Genomic DNA, 18,898 nt, shown 5'->3' on the forward strand with positions numbered 1-18,898 from the left:
TGACAGTCACCGATCTTCTTCCATCGTTTATTCTCCTGGGTCCCTCTCTGGAGCTTGGCGTGCTCCGCACGAACGTATCCAGTCGTAAGCTGCTGACTTCTCTCGCCAGGAAGTCGGCTAGATCGAGGAGGGATGGTTCGGGACCGTTAGGATCACGGTGGTCTCTCTGCCGCCTAAAACGCTCTTGTCTTGCGGGTGGCAGCTTCTCTAAAATCCTCTCGACGTTAGAGTTGGCGTATAGCTCATGCATGCCCTTTTCCCGTTGCGCTCCCAGCATCCCTACCAGGGACTGCACTTTGATTGACAGGTCGTCTAATGAGCGATTGTCTGTTGCTGGGGGTAGGCGATCAATATGCCTTATCTCTTGGATTACGTAATCCCATATACGTCCATATCTCTGGTCCAGCGCTGCTAGAGCCGCGGTGTATGGGGTCGTAGAGGTGGCATAGGCTAGCGCTATATTGTGCGCTCGCGGTACTTTCAGGTGCTTCAGTAATATTGCATACTTGTGAGGTTCATCAACGACGTCCACCATCATTGTCTCTAAGCACATCCGGAGCTCCGTGTACTGTGCTCGATTCTCATAGGTGAAGTCTGGAAACGTCGGCGTGGCAATGTATGACGCCGTGGATGGCTGATACATCGGCGAGCGTTGGGGGAGAGACCTCCTAGGCGAGTCTCCTCTTGCGCCTCTCTGTGGGCTGGTACCGACAGGGTACCATGGCCCGCTGGTCCAGGTGCTATTCCTCGGGGCTGGTCGTGCGTCGTGCTCACCCGTGAATAGAGTCGGGGGTCTGTAGCGCAGCGCTGCGGGGGTATAGCCTGGGCTGTACTGGACCTCCTGGTCCGGTGGAGTACTGTGCTGTCGTCGGGCTTGGTTCTCCTCCTCTCCCTCTTCTTCTTCTATCAGGTCCTCTAGATCCTGTAGTCGTTTATTTAGCTTCTCCGCAGTGTATGCCGCTCCTTCCTTGTAGCTGGATCTCGCTTGGACCGGTCTGGGAAGGGGGTCTGCGGGGGGTATAGGCTTGGTCTGTTGGTCAAGTTCAGGGTCGCTTGCTCGGTTAGGAGACGCTGCCCTTGACTGTTGTCTCGACGAGTTCCTTGTACCCCTGGCGGAGGGAGAGGGTGTTGCCTTGAGGATCAGCTGCTCCATTAGTTGCGCTTGTAACTTGTCGCGCTCGGCTTCGCGCTTGGTGAGATCTGCTTCTCTTTGGGCACCGGCAGCGGCGCGCTGTGCGTCGGCCCGGTCTCTTGCCATATTCTCTTCCGTCTGAAGGCGTCTCATCTACAGGCGTATGCGCTCTTCTTCGCTCCGTTGCTGCGCTTGGAGTTGTTCGCGCTCGATAAGCATCTGTGCTTGGAGTCGATCGCGTTCGCCCTGAAGTCGATCGCGTTCACCCTGAAGTCGATCGCGTTCGGTAGAGGCTGTCAGGCTGACGAGGAACGCCTGTTGTAGCATCCTCTCCGCTTCGCTGGGGGAAGACGGTTGTAGAGGTGAGCCGCTCCTGGGTGCGTCGCTCCTGGCTGTACTCGTTGGGGAGTCCTGGCGCTCTATTTCCTCGGCTCTCTCCTCCTCTTCTTCCGTGCAGAGTTCTCTCTCTGTAGGGTTGTCTTCCTCCCGGGGCTGGTCGGGGACTACTTCTTCGGTATTGGCGGGGGGTAAAGGCATGTCAGCTCCCTCCTGGTCCCCACCGTGAGCTTGGTCAGTTACATTAGAACCCACTAGGGCCTCTGTGGTCGGGGAAACCTGGTCGTTAAGGTCAGACATAATTTTACTTTCTACTTTTACCGCGTTTACCGTTTGTCGAAGGCTAGGTAGTTGACTGACAGCGTAATCCTCTAAGTACTGAGGTGGCTGTCGTCTGCGCTGCGGGCGTTCTACGTTAGGAGGACCGTTTCGTGGAGTGTTCATCATAGGCCATTTCAATATTAATAACACTATATTAATATTACACTAGTTACCATCCGGCTCGAAGGACCAATTGTAACTGAGGGGTACAATTCCCTGACTGTATTATAATAATAATAATAATTTAGGACCTGCTCCGAGGTCACCATTTGGCACACATGCGAACCATGCATACAATGCGTATCTGCGATTAACCCATCCCGTCGTCCTTCCCCCCCAAGGGCAGCCGGGAGCAGACAGGCGCCACGTGAGCCGCGCCAGGGGACCAATCCAAGTGCTCCTGTCCGTCTTCGTCAAGGACGCCACAGCGTTAGCGATCTTGTTGTTGTGCATGTTTTTCCATTGGGTTTATCTTATCGGGGGGGGAAACCCTTGCGAGCACGGGGAGAACATGCAAACTCCACACAGAAAGGCCTGGGAGATACCCCACCTGGGTAACTGGCATCATGGAAACCTGGTCCCCAAGCGGGATTCGAACCCTGGACCTTCTTGCTGTGAGGCGACAGTGTTAACCACTACACCACGTGCCGTGATAAGTATGGTATTATTAAACCACTACCGCTTGTACTTTAACTTCTGGCCATCCAGTACATGATATAGATATGATGAACACTTTCCCACCTGATGAAACGAAGTCCACACAAATGTATAAATCGAATATTTTATATAGCAAAGGGTATATACAACGTTCACTTAATGACATTTATGATTTGAAATGCACTTGTAAGGCAAATGAGTATTCGTAGGTAAATCAACATTGAATGTCCAATCTCTGGTTACGCAGGGAGCAAATATACAACCTGGTTCTTTAGGGAACTATAGCGATGGTACTTAAATGATTATAGCTGGATACACTAAAGGGGGGGGGGGGGGTCCCGCTGGTTGTAAGACAGTAGGGGGGGGGGTTAGAAGAGCCGCTGGCGGTATCCCATCTGGCCGACGATTTCTTGGGAGAATTCAGAGTGCTGAACACGGTGCCCACAGAACCTCGGTCCGCAGATGAATACAGCTGGACCCTCTGGTGGACGGTAGCTGCCGGTCCACAACGAAGAGACGTGAGGCGACCTCACTCGGGGTAGAGCGCCGTCTCACCTGGACTCCTCTCCGGGGGGTAGTTCCAACACTCAGCAGTGTTGGCTGTCATCCATGGCATAATCAAAGCACCCAAAGCATGTAGATAATCCAAGCCGTGGAAGGCTCGCCGTCGTCCGGGTAAAGTAATCCAATGTACAGGTCCACTCGTCCTGGCCCGGAGCTCCTCGGAAGCAAGCACCACACGTGGTCTGCCCAGCCTGGTTAAGACTCCAGATAACGTCAGGAACGATGGGGGTACTGCTCACTTTATAACTCCAACCGAACGATGCACCATACATAATAGACTATTATTAACTTAATAGAAATACGTCCAACTCGACGGTATAGTGCCAAACTATGACAATTCAACTATTAATCCACACGATGTCTCAATGCCTATTCTGAGGCCAAGTAGGCCTTACTACACCACACGTGCGTCGTGGGTGAGGCTTCACGTCTGTTACTAGGTTGGAGGGTAAAGGACTAATGGACTAAAGAAAATTCTACTTTACTTGCGCCATATATATATGCGCTGTGAACAAATAGTACCATTCGTATTTCGCCAGACGTATTCCTACGCGGAACCGGGCTTGTAATGACATGTTGGTCGGCACGATTGAACTTGAACCAAGGGGCATGGCTGCTGGCGCCAGGTTCTCGTCCAATGGTAGAATGAAACTATTATGGGCTGTTAGTAGACTAAAGGGATATTCAGTGCATATTGTACAAGGAATATACAGGGGATATCAAACGATATACAAATACTATTAAATATATATCCATAAATAAATATATATATTCGGTTTAATCTGATCCTTCACAACACTATGTATATTTCTATCGGTCCAGTTAATAAACCTTGTTATTAACTGAACCTCAGTTGACTGAGAACCTTCTTCTTCAGGATATCCACAATATCCCACACATGCCACTGTGGATAAATGGGGCTATCATGGACAGGGTGAGCAGTTTCAAGTACCTGGGAGTCCACATTACATAGGACCTGACATGGACAACACACATAGACTCTGTGGTAAAAAAGGCGAAACAGTGCCTCTATCACCTGAGACATTTAAGGAAGTTCAGAGTATCAGGGAAGATACTCCACTCCTTCTATTCCGGGGCTGTAGAGAGCATTCTGACTGGAAACATCACTGCCTGGTTTGGAAACAGCACGGCACAGGACAGGAAAGCCCTTCAGAGAGTGGTGCGCTCAGCAGACCGTACTACGGGTATTGCACTACCACCCCTACAGGACTTATATAACAGGAGGTGCAAATCCAGAGCCTGCAGAATAATGAAAGACCCCCACCACCCCAACAACAGCTGCGGTCAGGCAAGCGTCTACGTACACACGCAACGAGAACAGAGAGACTATGGCTCAGCTTCTTCCCCCAGGCCATCAGAACACCGAACACTGAACTCTCCACACACAAGTACATATGAGCACACACATACACACACAACACACATGCTGCAATCACTCACACACAAGCGGTCACTTTAAAACAAAATGGAAAGGACACTTTAAAGAAACGAGAAAAATAAAGGTCACTTTAAGGAAAGAACCGATGTGGTTCTTGTATAGTATAGTTTAAATATAGCAAGTATAACATAGGGATATAGAGTTAAAACTGTATATTGTATAGTAGTGTACATAGGACCCAGTGCCTTAAACCCGTAGCTAACAATCTCAGGAATTTAGCATGTCTATTTTATCATGCCCTTTTTAGGTATATTTTATTACCTGTTTTTTATGTCTATTTAATATTAGTATTATTGCACAATCGAAGCGGGCATGGCCACCCGCATTTCACTGTATGCCCTGGTATGTGACAAATAAAACTCTTGAATCTTGAATCTTGAATCAAATCAAATCAAATCAAATTTATTTATAAGGCCCGACAACACACGTTAATGTCCCCATGGGCCGTACAGGTCTTCTTTAAACAAGTCAAGAAGAAAACATAACAATAAGTCAAGAACAGAACAAGAACACCATAAGGTCCAAACATTTTTAGATGAATGCAAATAAATGAAAGAATGCAAGCACTCCCAGACATACCCCACGCGAAGGTAAGGAAAAACTCACTAAAACCTAACAATAGGGAAAAAAGCTCCACAGGCAGTGTGGAGGAGAGAAACCTTAGAAGGGCCATTCAAGGGGGGATCTCCCTTCTTAGATGTTGGTGATAGTAGTGTTGCAGACGGACAGTTGGTAAGCATGCACTCATGTGTGTAGTGAAACACAGATGAGTGCATGCAATAGCAACTGAACATTTTGAAAGATTAAAGATAGAGCTAATAGCGATAGCAACTGAACATTTTGAAAGATTAAAGATAGAGCTGATAGCGGATCTATTTGAGGCACAGGGGCGGCGCAAAGAGGGTCACGTCCTCCCCGTCTTAGTCACGGGACATTCAACACTGGTCATTGCTCAGGGACAGCCGGAGACAGGGGAATCTCTCTCTCTCACACACACACATACACACTTTCCTTTGTATCTCTGTCACCTTGCGTGGTCTCCTGCCGCAGCCCCTCCCCTTTATCTGTCTCTCCACTCACTCTCCGCTCTGTGTGTGTTTTTATTTGCCAGTCGGCAACCCGCACCATCACCATACAGGTTAAACTGCCTATATAAGGCTACGTTCACACTGCAGGCAAATTGGCCCAAATCAGTTTTCGCCTCGCTCATGTGACTCAGAGCTGTTCATGACAGTGTGAACAGCACAAATCCAATCGAATCTGATCCTTTCAATTCAGATTTGGGCCGCTTTCATGTGGTCCTAAACTTGAGGGGACATAACCAATCTGTGTTTGCAAGCATATTGAAAGAAGAAATATCTCTTTCACCTCCTCCCCACCCCAGTTATCACAAATTAGCTGGCCTCCACTGCACATAAATTAAACCAACTGTCCTCCATGTTTACGTCAATCTTTGTTATTGCGCAGGCGGGTTCAGGAACGTGACCAGTTCACACTGGAATCGGATATTGGCCACATTAAAAAAAGAAATCTGATCTGAGCATTAAATCGGAATTGAGCATTAATGCTTGAGGTTAATATTATCACAGAGACAGCACTTCCTTCTCATTTGCTGCGTAAATGCGCGTGTGCAAGAGTACCAAGGCTTCCACCAGCTCGACTCTCGTCTATGTGACTGTTGCATGAGCAAATTTATGGATCTTTAATTCCTCTCCTTTGTATCTCTCTCTCTAACACCTTGCACTGCTTCCCTTTATTTTCTCTGTCTTCACTTGCTCATCCACAACACCCCTATATATGTGTGTGCATGTGTGTGTGTGTATATGTGTGTGTGTATATGTGTGTGTGTGTGTGTGTGTGTATCTGTGTGTGTGCGTGTGCGCGCGCGCGCGTGTGTAGGTGTGTGTAGGTGTGTGTGCGTGTGCGCGCGCGTGTGTGTGTGTGTGCATTCCATCATTTGTGAGTCGGCAACAAAAGAGCTGCTTATTTTATTTCTTCATAGGAAGATCTTCATAAATCGACAAATTAAAGTAGCATATAGACCTGCTTATAATAGTTGTTGCGTTTATAGTATAATCTGTTTCAGTGCATTTGTGTGGCGGCCCGAGTGTTACAGAGTATAATGTTAGAAGACTAACATTGTCATTATTTTCCAAATAAAATATTTTTTCTTTATAAAAACAAGGTTTAGCCTTCAAAAAAATACTTTTTCCAAAAATGTGTCTTAAAAAAAATAGGTTGTCTTATAATCAGGGTTGTCTTATATTTGGACCAATTTGTGGATGAACATAGATGTTAGCACAAACTACTGAACTAAGCTAGAGGTATCATTGGAAAGAGATATTGGTTATATTTTGATATTTTGTGCTAGCTTATTGACAAAAGGGTGACATTGCGCTCTAAAACACATAATTTAATAAGTTATTCTAAATGGTCCTCTTTATTAAATGTTTTGCTCATTCCACATTATTTGTAAGTGGTTGAATATACTGGTCCAACATTCCTCATTGAAAATCTTACAAATACCACCTTTAAAAATGTGAAAATTATTTTGTTGTGTTCTGGAATTTTTATTGACGATTATAGGAATTATTTACAGGAGTTTTCTTGAAATGAGTTCTCGAAGTGTAGACCATGCTGGTGGAAAATAAAGTCGTTGCAATGTTTAGACAAACTACAAATAGTCTATAACGTTTTTTTCAAGGCTTATGTGGAAGCTATTTGTCAAAGGGCAACTATAGGAAACTTCAGGGTTGATAACTTGACAATGACCATTGTTTTCATAATTTTAACATTCTGTATGGTGTGTAGCAGGATTATTGGTACAAACCTAACTCACCCCTGCCCATTTTCACAACCTATAGGATGGCTTAGAGTAGACGACAGAGTACAGCAACTTGCAATGGGCCTGGTCTACAAGATACACTACACCACAAAGATACCTGTCGAAATACTTCCCAAAGGTAAGTGAAGTCCACGACCAGTCGACCACAACACCAGAGGGAGTTCCACTAATCACATTCAGCCCAGATTCGGCTCAAACAAGGGACTAAACACGTTTTGCAACTATGCCACAATAATGTGGAACGCCCTACCCACAGCCGTAAAGGAATGTGAATCCCTACCCTCCTTCAAAACCACTCTCAAAGAGCACCTACGCATGGCTGCAATTAGAAACTGGCCCCGATAAATGTCACCCCCCCCCCCCCCCCCCGCACCCAACCCCAGCCCCCTCTAATGTACATTTTCTTCTCCTTCTGATTTCAATTTTTTATTTTTTTTTTTCAAATAGTTTTTCTTTATTTTCCCTTTTCAACATGAAACAAGACAATACAATACAATAACAATACTAATAAACAAGACATCACAGGACAATAACAGTAATAATAATAATAATAATAATAACGACAATGACAAGACCATCAGTTAAATCAGAATAATGAAAAATAAAATAGTCATGTATAAAATAAATATATAAATTAATAAGAATATATATATATATATATACATATACATACACACATACATATATATACATATATACATGCATATACCCACATGTATGTACCATAAGGCGAGATTACTTGAGCACCCGTCATCTCCAGTATCGACAACCAAGGTCCCTACCCCGTGAGGACCCCAAATCCGGCGCCCCAGCGAGCCAGAGCATCATGCCTCTTTAACACTCCGATTCACCAAGACCTCGAATCAGGGGCCCCCACCAGTCCGAGACCGCGTCTTGTTTTCTTTTCTCATATTTTTATATTCAGAGTTAATGATATTGTTTACACTGTTCATTTTTTCTCATACGTATTTTTAAATAAACAATAATAAATAATAACAACAATGACAACAACAACATCATTGTTATACAACAGACAGGCCTCTTACGCGTCTGTTGTACAACTTCTTCCACTAGGGAAACCCACCTCCAAAAAACACACAACCAGGGATAGACATCCCAAGACCCCCGGCCCCCACCCCTCCCCCAACCAAACAGCAAAACCACCAATCGACACGGCCAGCGACAGCATGCGGATATATTCACATACCGCCACTAGCCGTATCAATCAACAGCCCCTCTGCTCAATCGAGAAAACAGCGGAGACCAAAGGTCCCGGAACATCCACCCCCGGCCGCGCTCCTCCAAGGTCAATCTCTCCAATGGAAGAAGCTGGGATATCTGATCTTGAAACATCTCAAAAGTGGGCGAAGAGTCATTTTTCCAAAACAGGAGAATACATTTCTTGGCAAAGTATGTTATAACAATCAGCAGTCTATATTTTTTTGGATCCATCTGGATCTCTGGTAATTCATTAAGTAAATAGGCACATGGGGACAAGTCAAATTCCGTTTCTAATACAGATTTTGTAAATAAATTAATACAATTCCAGAATCGTTTTAGTTTATCACAGTGCCAAAACATGTGTAGAAATGTTCCTTCGTTAGTTTTACATCTAGGACAGTTTATTGAATTATCTCTAGACATTTTATGCATTTTTATTGGAGTTAAATACAATTTATGGATAAATTTAAAATTTGCTTCTTTGATTTTGTTACTTGTAAATGGAAAGTGTATTCTATCACAAATATTTAGCCATGTATTTTCTGCAAATTTCATGGTTAGGTCTGTCTCCCAGATCCTCAACAAAGGCAAAAAAGATGAGTGACATTCTTTGGAGAAGATGTCATAAAATTCACTAATTTTACCTTTAATTGTGGTCGATGACATTAGTATTTCTTCTATTTCATGTAATTCTAGTCTTAGTTTATTTTCTCTTCTCAGTATGTGTATAATGTTTCTCATTTGTAAATATTTAAAGAAATCAGTATTTGGGATGGCATATTCTGTTCTTAAATCCATAAATGATTTTAACTGCATATTTGTATGAAACAGGTCTTTGAATTGACTTATCCCCAACTGAGCCCATTTGAGTATATTAATTGATCTTAGATGTTTATCTAGATCAGGATTGTGATAGATAGGAGAGTATATGGAGGTACAATTGGTGATACCCAGTTTTTTTTAGCAGTCCTTCCAAGCACATAGTGTGTTAAAAACAGTGAAGCAATTACCTATGTTTCTTATCTTTTTAAATTGTTTTATAAATATGAGAGAGTCCAATGGTAACGGGTCAACAAATTTAGCTTCTAACTGAAACCACTGTGAGTCCCGTCTTCCCAACGACCATGACAGTACATTTCTTAATTGGGCTGACCAAAAATAATGTTGGAGGTTGGGGAGACCGAGACCTCCCATGGATTCTGGTTTCATAAGTGTCAATAACTTTATCCTAGGCATTTTGTTGCACCAAATAAATTTTGAGATGGGTCTATTCATAGATTTGAAAAATTCTGTTGATAAGTAACATGGTAACATTTGAAAAAGGAAATTTAGTCTTGGAAGGACGTTCATTCTTATTACATTTATTCTTCCCAGCAGAGATAATGGGAGCGTGGACCATTTACACAGATCAGTTTTTATCTTTTCTATAAGAGGACAATAGTTTTCCCTGTACAAGTTCTCTAGTTGTGGTGTAATGTTTATTCCCAAATATTTAAACCCTTCTGGAGACCAATTAAAAGGATATGTTTTATACATCGTTTCGGTTGGGGTCATATTCAGGAGACAAGCATTTGATTTATTAAAGTTTAACTTATATCCAGAGTATTTTCCGAATTGTTCTATTTCGTTATATAAGTGTGATAAGGACTGTTCTGGGTCTTTTATGTATAAAATAATGTCATCTGCGTATAAGGATATTTTATGTTCCTCCTTATTCATTTTCAGTCCTTTAATGTGAATATTGTCTCGTACACATGACGCCAGCAATTCAATCACCATCGCGAAGAGTGAACTCGATAGTGGGCATCCTTGTCTTGTCCCTCTCGTTAGTGTAAAAAAATCAGAGGAAGCTCCATTGGTTATGACAGCTGCTTTAGGATTTTTATAGATTGCTTTAATCCAAGCGATAAAGTTTGGTCCCATATTAAGCTTGTCAAGTATAGAAAAAAGAAAGTTCCATTCAACCCTATCGAAGGCCTTCTCTGCGTCCAGTGATAGGAGCAGAGAAGGGCTCCGACTGGTGTCCAAATGGTTTATTACATTTAAAAGTCTCCTTATATTGTCAGCAGAATATCTCCCTTTTATGAAACCTGATTGGTCTGGATTAATCAATTTAGGCAAAATATCTTCTAGTCTTTTTGCTAATAATTTGGTTATAATCTTGTAATCGTGATCTAAAAGACTAATAGGTCTATATGATGAACAATTTAAAGGATCTTTGCCACTTTTGTGCAATACTGTGATATGTGCTAGGTTCATTGATTGAGGGAGTATTCTATTGTGACAGAAATTATACATCATTGCCATAAAAATGGGATGAAGTTCAGTCCAAAATTCTTTATAAAATTCAGCAGAAAAACCATCTGGTCCTGGGCTTTTATTTATGGGCATTAACTTAATTGTGGCCAGAACCTCTTCTTTTGTAAATGATGAGTTAAGGTATTGCTGGTCTAATTCAGACAATTTTGACAATTTCTTATTTTGTAAGTACTGGTCCAGTTGTTCTTGTGAATGAGAACTTTGAGATTTGTAAAGTGTATTGTAGAATTCAAAGAAAGCTTGATTAATCTCTTTAGGTTGATATGTTATATTATCATTGAGATTAATTGCTTTAATAGTTCTTTCAGTTTGTTCTTTCTTTAATTGATGGGCCAGTAATTTACTTGGTTTATTGCCAAATTCGTAATGCTTTTGTCTAACGTAATTCATTTTTGTTGTAATTTCGTTTGAAATATTAAGGTTTAATTTGGCCCTGGCCACAATTAATTGTCTCCAATTGTCCTCTGTAGACGCTGTCTTATGAAGTGCTTCACATCTTATTACTTCTCTCTCAAGTTCTTGTGCTTGTGCTCTTTTTACTCGCTTTTTAAATGAACCATATGAAATTATTAGTCCTCTTAAAGTGGCTTTTGCAGCCTCCCAGATAATGTTAGGGTCAATGAGGGGGTCATTATTTTCCTTTATGTAGTTTGTAATCCATGTTCGCGTTTTTACTTTAAATTCTTCATCTTGGAGTAATGAATTATCAAATTTCCATTGTTTGGTGAACGAGTTGTTCCTATTAAACTGAATAGTCATGCATATTCTGGCATGATCTGATAAAATGATTGGGCTAATTTCACATTCCTTTATCATGTATATATATTTTGAGTAAATAAAGGCATAGTCTATTCTACTATATGAGTTATGTACATTTGAGAAGAAGCTGTAGTCTTTAATGCCTGGATGTAATTCACGCCAGACATCAATTAGGCCACTTTCTGCACATAACCCTTGAAGAACTTTTGAGGATTTGGAGCTATGGTTAGTTTGACTAGACTTATCCAATGCTGTCATTGTCAGATTAAAATCTCCCGCCATCACTCCAAAACCTTTACAGTTTTCATTGAACAGCAACACCATGTCAGACATAAATGTGGGTTCATCGGCATTGGGGGCATAAATGTTCAAAAAAGTAATGGATGTTCCCCAAATGCAGCCTGACACCAAGACAAACCGTCCGTTTGGGTCTGTAATTGTTTTTTCTACTGTAAATGGTATTGTTTTGTTAATCAAAATAGCCGTTCCCCTGCTATGACTTTTATATGATGAGAAATAGACCTGACCTACCCATTCTCTTTTTAACTTTGCATGTTCAGTGTCTGACAAATATGTTTCTTGTAAAAAAGCCACATCTACTTTGTTTTCTTTTAGAAGGGATAACATTTTTTTCCTTTTAATAGGATTTCCCAAGCCTTTAATGTTCCACGAATTTATAATTATATCTGACATGGTAGTTGGTACAATCTTTGAGGAGTATCTATGACTGTATACATTTGCCTCGAAAATATTGCCATTGCTTTTATTAATAAACATGACCAAAAAACAAAAACATAGAACACAAAACATACATAGAATACACATACATAGAATAAAAAACATACATAGAATAAAAAACATACATGAAATACATCAACCCACCCCAGCCATGGTTTTCTGAACCACGACATTTACCCCCTTACTCCTAGTAGGCCATAGAGAAACAATAATGGAAAAAACAAAATAACTGAAAAAGAATTAAATCTTTCTTATATTGGCCCCTGGAGCTCTTGTCTTCAGTGTAATAATTTCCTTTTATTTATTTGTATTTCTCTTTACACCCCCTCCCCTCTTCACTTCCCCCCATGTTGTTAAATATGAGTTGGTCACCTGATATTACTGAATGGTGAGGGGTGTTTCTTATTAGGCAGACTTTTTTTTTTTTTTTTTTTTTTTTTTATTATACTGTTGAGAGTTCTCCTCTCCACATACTTTTTACCATTCAGTCATTGTGACCTTCTAATGTTTGAGAGAAAAATATCAGTGCAAAACAGATGCATGTTAAATTCGTGCCATTCCTTGTACCCCCCTCCCTTTCTTTAGTCATGGTATCGTCCGTATGACGTCACACGTTGTTGCAGGAAGTACCGCTGCCAGACAGTAAATATACACGTTGTGAGGAGAAAAGAAAGAACAGCCGATCGCGACTGTATTGGCAAATCAATACCCCTTCCTCTGGGGTTTCAAAGTCAAGTGATTTGTCTGTATTATAACAGTCATAATGAGGGGGTGCAAACAAACAAACAAAAAAACACGTAAATGTCATCTTCTTACCTCCACCATGGTTAACGGTTTACGAGGCAAACCTCAGTCCAGCTCGTCGGCGAATGATTCTGCCTCTTTTGGATCGTCAAACAGGACAATTTTGTTTTTATGGAGGATTCGAAGCCGGTGAGGGTATGCAAATCCTCGAAACATGCCCTTTTCGATGAATATCTTGGTCATCCGGTCGAATTCTCTGCGTCTTCGACGTACCTCTGTGGGCAGGTCCTGGCGAATGGTGAGTTTGGCTTCCCCCTCTGTGATTGTAGATTTCTTTGCTGCTTGTAGGATCAGCTCTTTGTCCCCGATTCGTAAAAAGCGGATTAGGACTGGTCTGGGATATTTCCCAGCGTGTGGTTGTGATTGTGGTCGCGCTGGGCGAAACACTTGTTCCAGGTCGAGTGTTTTTTCCAATGAAAGCTTGAGCCAGTTGGGTAGTTTTTGCTGAATGTACTCAGGTAGAGTTTGGTCACCCTCCGATTTCTCTGGAAGCCCCAGCAAAACCAGATTTTTCCTCCTCCCTCTGTTTTCCAACTCATCCGTTTTCATCTCCATTGTTCTCAATGTCTTTTCGGCTCGGTGTAACTCTCGCTGGGTTGTTTGCAGGTTGTCCTCTAGTGCAGAAATCCTCTCTTCCGCCTCATCCAGGCGCTGCTTGTGTTTGTCGACTGCTTTGTTTGTTTTAGTCAGTCCTTCTTTAATCGCCGATACTTGGTTTGTCACCTTTTCCAGACGAGTATCGATACCGTCTAATCGGCCCAATATTGCAATGCGTTGAGATTTTAACTCTGACATAATTTCGACCAGCGTGGGGTCATTGTCTGTTTCAATTGTTTGGTCGTCGACATCTTGTTTGTTTCGCTGGCCTTTCCTTGTTGTTGCCATCTTGCAAATCACCACGTTTTATCAAAAGCCTTTACTTAATTTAAGTTGAAACAAAATTATTGAAATTGTCCTTGAGTGGAGGTAAGAATTGCAAATTTAATCACTGAGACAGTGTAGAGCTCTTAGTTCAGGCAGCCATCTTGTTTCCCAGCAGCCTCGAGCCGTCTCAGTGCATTTGTGTGGCGGCCCGAGTGTTACAGAGTATAATGTTAGAAGACTAACATTGTCATTATTTTCCAAATAAAATATTTTTTCTTTATAAAAACAAGGTTTAGCCTTCAAAAAAATACTTTTTCCAAAAATGTGTCTTAAAAAAAATAGGTTGTCTTATAATCAGGGTTGTCTTATATTTGGACCAATTTGTGGATGAACATAGATGTTAGCACAAACTACTGAACTAAGCTAGAGGTATCATTGGAAAGAGATATTGGTTATATTTTGATATTTTGTGCTAGCTTATTGACAAAAGGGTGACATTGCGCTCTAAAACACATAATTTAATAAGTTATTCTAAATGGTCCTCTTTATTAAATGTTTTGCTCATTCCACATTATTTGTAAGTGGTTGAATATACTGGTCCAACATTCCTCATTGAAAATCTTACAAATACCACCTTTAAAAATGTGAAAATTATTTTGTTGTGTTCTGGAATTTTTATTGACGATTATAGGAATTATTTACAGGAGTTTTCTTGAAATGAGTTCTCGAAGTGTAGACCATGCTGGTGGAAAATAAAGTCGTTGCAATGTTTAGACAAACTACAAATAGTCTATAACGTTTTTTTCAAGGCTTATGTGGAAGCTATTTGTCAAAGGGCAACTATAGGAAACTTCAGGGTTGATAACTTGACAATGACCATTGTTTTCATAATTTTAACATTCTGTATGGTGTGTAGCAGGATTATTGGTACAAACCTAACTCACCCCTGCCCATTTTCACAACCTATAGGATGGCTTAGAGTAGACGACAGAGTACAGCAACTTGCAATGGGCCTGGTCTACAAGATACACTACACCACAAAGATACCTGTCGAAATACTTCCCAAAGGTAAGTGAAGTCCACGACCAGTCGACCACAACACCAGAGGGAGTTCCACTAATCACATTCAGCCCAGATTCGGCTCAAACAAGGGACTAAACACGTTTTGCAACTATGCCACAATAATGTGGAACGCCCTACCCACAGCCGTAAAGGAATGTGAATCCCTACCCTCCTTCAAAACCACTCTCAAAGAGCACCTACGCATGGCTGCAATTAGAAACTGGCCCCGATAAATGTCACCCCCCCCCCCCCCCCCGCACCCAACCCCAGCCCCCTCTAATGTACATTTTCTTCTCCTTCTGATTTCAATTTTTTATGATGTTCTCTCTTTCTTCCATAGTAGTACTGTATATTTGTATGTCTCTAAATGTCTTGATGAATTGAAAATGGAGGACCCTTATGTAAATAATATGAAAGGCTTTTTCTGGTCTTCATCCTCTTAGCAGTTGTTGTATTGAGCTGTACTGTATTGTACCCATTCTCTTACATCACTACACTGTTGGAATGGAATCTTGGAACCTACTGTATTCTACACGTTCAAATGACTGGTGGGTTCTTAGGGTTCTTTGAGTTTGCTCTGAACTATATAGTTTACAACGACCCGGACCCACCCCGCCAGCTTTCCCACCCTCTAATACTGCCAATTGTATTAGTGTGAACGGCCAGCCAAGCTGGTGACAACACCGGGAGCTGGATTCGAACAGGCGAATCCAGCGTCTCCGGCGTTGGTGACGAACGCAATCTCCGCTACGCCACCTGACCGCCCTGACTTGTAACTGTCTTAATTATTTTTGTTACTGTCTTATTTATTGTGCCTATATGTATGAATCTACTGTTAACTGTGTCTTGTTTTGTAAGCTCATTGTCACTGTGAATTAGGGTAACCTCAGTGTTTCATGAGTTGAAATAAAGGTTTGAAATTAAATGAAAAATTAAACATTGTATATTGTTCTTTTTCACTTATTCTTCTCCATGTTGTTTAATATTGTGCCCATTGTTCTTAATGTTTTATATTGTGTCCTTTTTCGTGACTATGCTGCAACACAAATTGTCCCTAGGGGATAATAAAGCTCTACTCTGATCTACTTTACCCAGCGCACACAATATAAATTTAAACAAAATCCTTTACAGAATTTTTACAGAAAGTGTCACTCTCATATAGTATCAAGAACACAGTTGTTTGCTCAGAGTGATTTCTCTCATCCAATGAAATAAGCAAAAACAAAGCCGGTGGTGTGAACCTGCTGCCACAGGTGGCGTTATAGGCTGATGTCGGATAGGATATGAGCCTTAAAGCAGAGGGAAGAGGAGAGAACGGGTGAATGACTCTCACTCTAATTGAGACTGAAGTCGTCTTTTCCCCAGCCTGTGCCCAACCTCTCAGTGAGGAAATCATTATTATTACTATTCTAAATTGAATTACGGCATCTAACGGCGCTCTAACCAAATCAAACTTTTTTTTTTAGATTGAGCGCAATACAGCTAAGGCTCATTGTCTGTGCCGGCCTTCGGCAGCAAGGCTAAATCCAATTCCCGAGACGGATCGGGAGTCATACAACGCACTAAACCATCTTTCATCTCTGGTTTTCGGTATTTAGTGAAGGACCAAGTGCAGGTCAAGTCTGTGTCTGGACACACACTCAGGGGGATGACAGAGCTTGGCACTGGGGGATGCCAGATCAAAAAGTAAGAGTTGGAAAACACAAGTAGAGCCATGCCGACTGTGGCTGTGGCCGCCATAGACGCAGGCTATCGTCACGGAAAACCAACCAAGCCTGTGATACACAAGACAGTAAACAACTGAACAGGAGCTCAATGCTGCCAGAGACACGTTGGCATTAAAGTGTCTATTCTCTAATTGCTAAGTGATGGGCACTGGCCTGCCACTGTCTCCCAGGGGGGGGTCGAGCATCCTCTCCGCCCGCCCCCCCCCCTTCCCCCCGCCTCTTGTTCCTCCTTATCAAAGGATCAAATACAAGATAATTGGTATCTGTGGCTAACTATTTAATTCTGTATTAACGAGCTTGGTGCATGTATAGAGAAGTGTTAATTGCTGTGAGTTGGTGGTGGGCATTGTGCCCAGCTTGTTGCCCACAGCCGAGGAGAGCGATGCAGGGGACGGGGGGAGGGGGAGGGTTGGCGTCTGTCAGTCACTGTCCTCAGGGAATAGAAGAGCATGGTTGGAAAAATGACAGAGGAGACGTATTCATGGTCTTATCGCACACTGTCTCTTGCTCTGCCCATCTCTCTCCCATCTTTCTGTGCCAGACGTTGGACCCACAAAGAAAGAATAACATTCCCTCTCCATCTCCCTTCCCCCCCTCCATCTATTCCTCCTCTTTTCCTTTGCGTCTTTCTCTCGCCGTCTCTTCTAAATAACTCGTTTACCTCACTTCATCCTCTGGCTCACTTTGTCTTTTTTTTCTCTTCCCCTTCCTTCTTCCCAGGGACGTTGATTTGCCATCCTGTCGACAGAGTGCAGAGCTAATCTGATTGTCCATTGGTCCTAATCAGCGACTAAATAATAATAACCTGCAGAGAAGAATCGAGAAGAACACGTACACATGCACACACGCAAGCTCATGCACATGTTCACGCACGCACATTCACGCACGCACACAGAGGTACACTTTAATGTCTTTCTTGGGGGGGATTTCACAATGCATAAGATAAGATCTCCCCTTGGGGAAATTCGGGCGTCATAGCAGCATGGAGGAGGGGGGGAGGAGATGTACAGGTATGGGTAGGGTAATAGTAGAAATACATAAATATAGGCAATAAAAGTGGGTGAGGAAATGTCTTTTGTGGTGTCTGTAGTAATATAATTTAAAAAAATATTATTATTGTTAGTATTATTATTGTCCTGTGAAGTCATGTCTATTATTATTATTATTATTATTATTATTATTATTATTATTATTATTATTATTATTATTATTATTATTATTATTATTATTATTATTAGTATTAGTATTAGTACTATTATTATTATTATTATTATTATTATTATTATTATTATTATTATTATTATTATTATTATTATTATTATTATTATTATTATTGTATTGTGTGTTGTCATGTCTTTTTTATTTTATATTTCATGTAAAAGAAAGAAAAAAAATTAAAATGTATTTAAAAAGATTATATATGGGCAATGAAATGAGATCTGAACATAAAAATATGACAAAGATAAACATGTGTGTGTTTGTATTTGTGCTTGAGAACAAAGAATGTTTTTGTGCAATGACATTATCTAGAGAGAGATAGAGAGAGAGGATATAATTCAACTCTAAATACGTTGATTATTACTTTGTCTGAACAAACCCTGTCTGTGCTAATGTATGAAGACACACACACACACACACGCGCACACGCACACGCACACGCACACACACACACACACACAAACTGTCATTGCTACCATCACATAGTGGCTGCAGAGCAGGGTAGGGTTGCCATAGGAACGGGGAATGGTAATGGTTATGTTCTGGAGCGCATGCCACAGGGGGTGAGGGCAAAAGGAGAGTGTGTGTGTGTGTGTGTGTGTGTGTGTGAGGTGGGAGGGGTGTCGGTGTGAAAGTGAGTCAGAGTTATGGACTAATGATGAGAGGTTTAACTTCAAATCTCACAATTGTATATCTTAAAACTCAGCGGTGCACCGGCGGTGGCCACGTGATTCATGTAAACGGCAAGGCGCCAACAGAATAACATTTACAGTAATGTGATGATAACATTAAGGCAACGCTGGTGCCACGCTCTGTTTGCTTAAAATGTATTCAGTAGATGATTCAGTTAATGTGGTTAATGGTGTTAGCTT

This window comes from Notolepis coatsorum (assembly GCF_963971535.1).
Source record: "Notolepis coatsorum genome assembly, chromosome: 14".
In the NCBI taxonomy this organism is placed as follows: Eukaryota; Metazoa; Chordata; class Actinopteri; order Aulopiformes; family Paralepididae; genus Notolepis; species Notolepis coatsorum.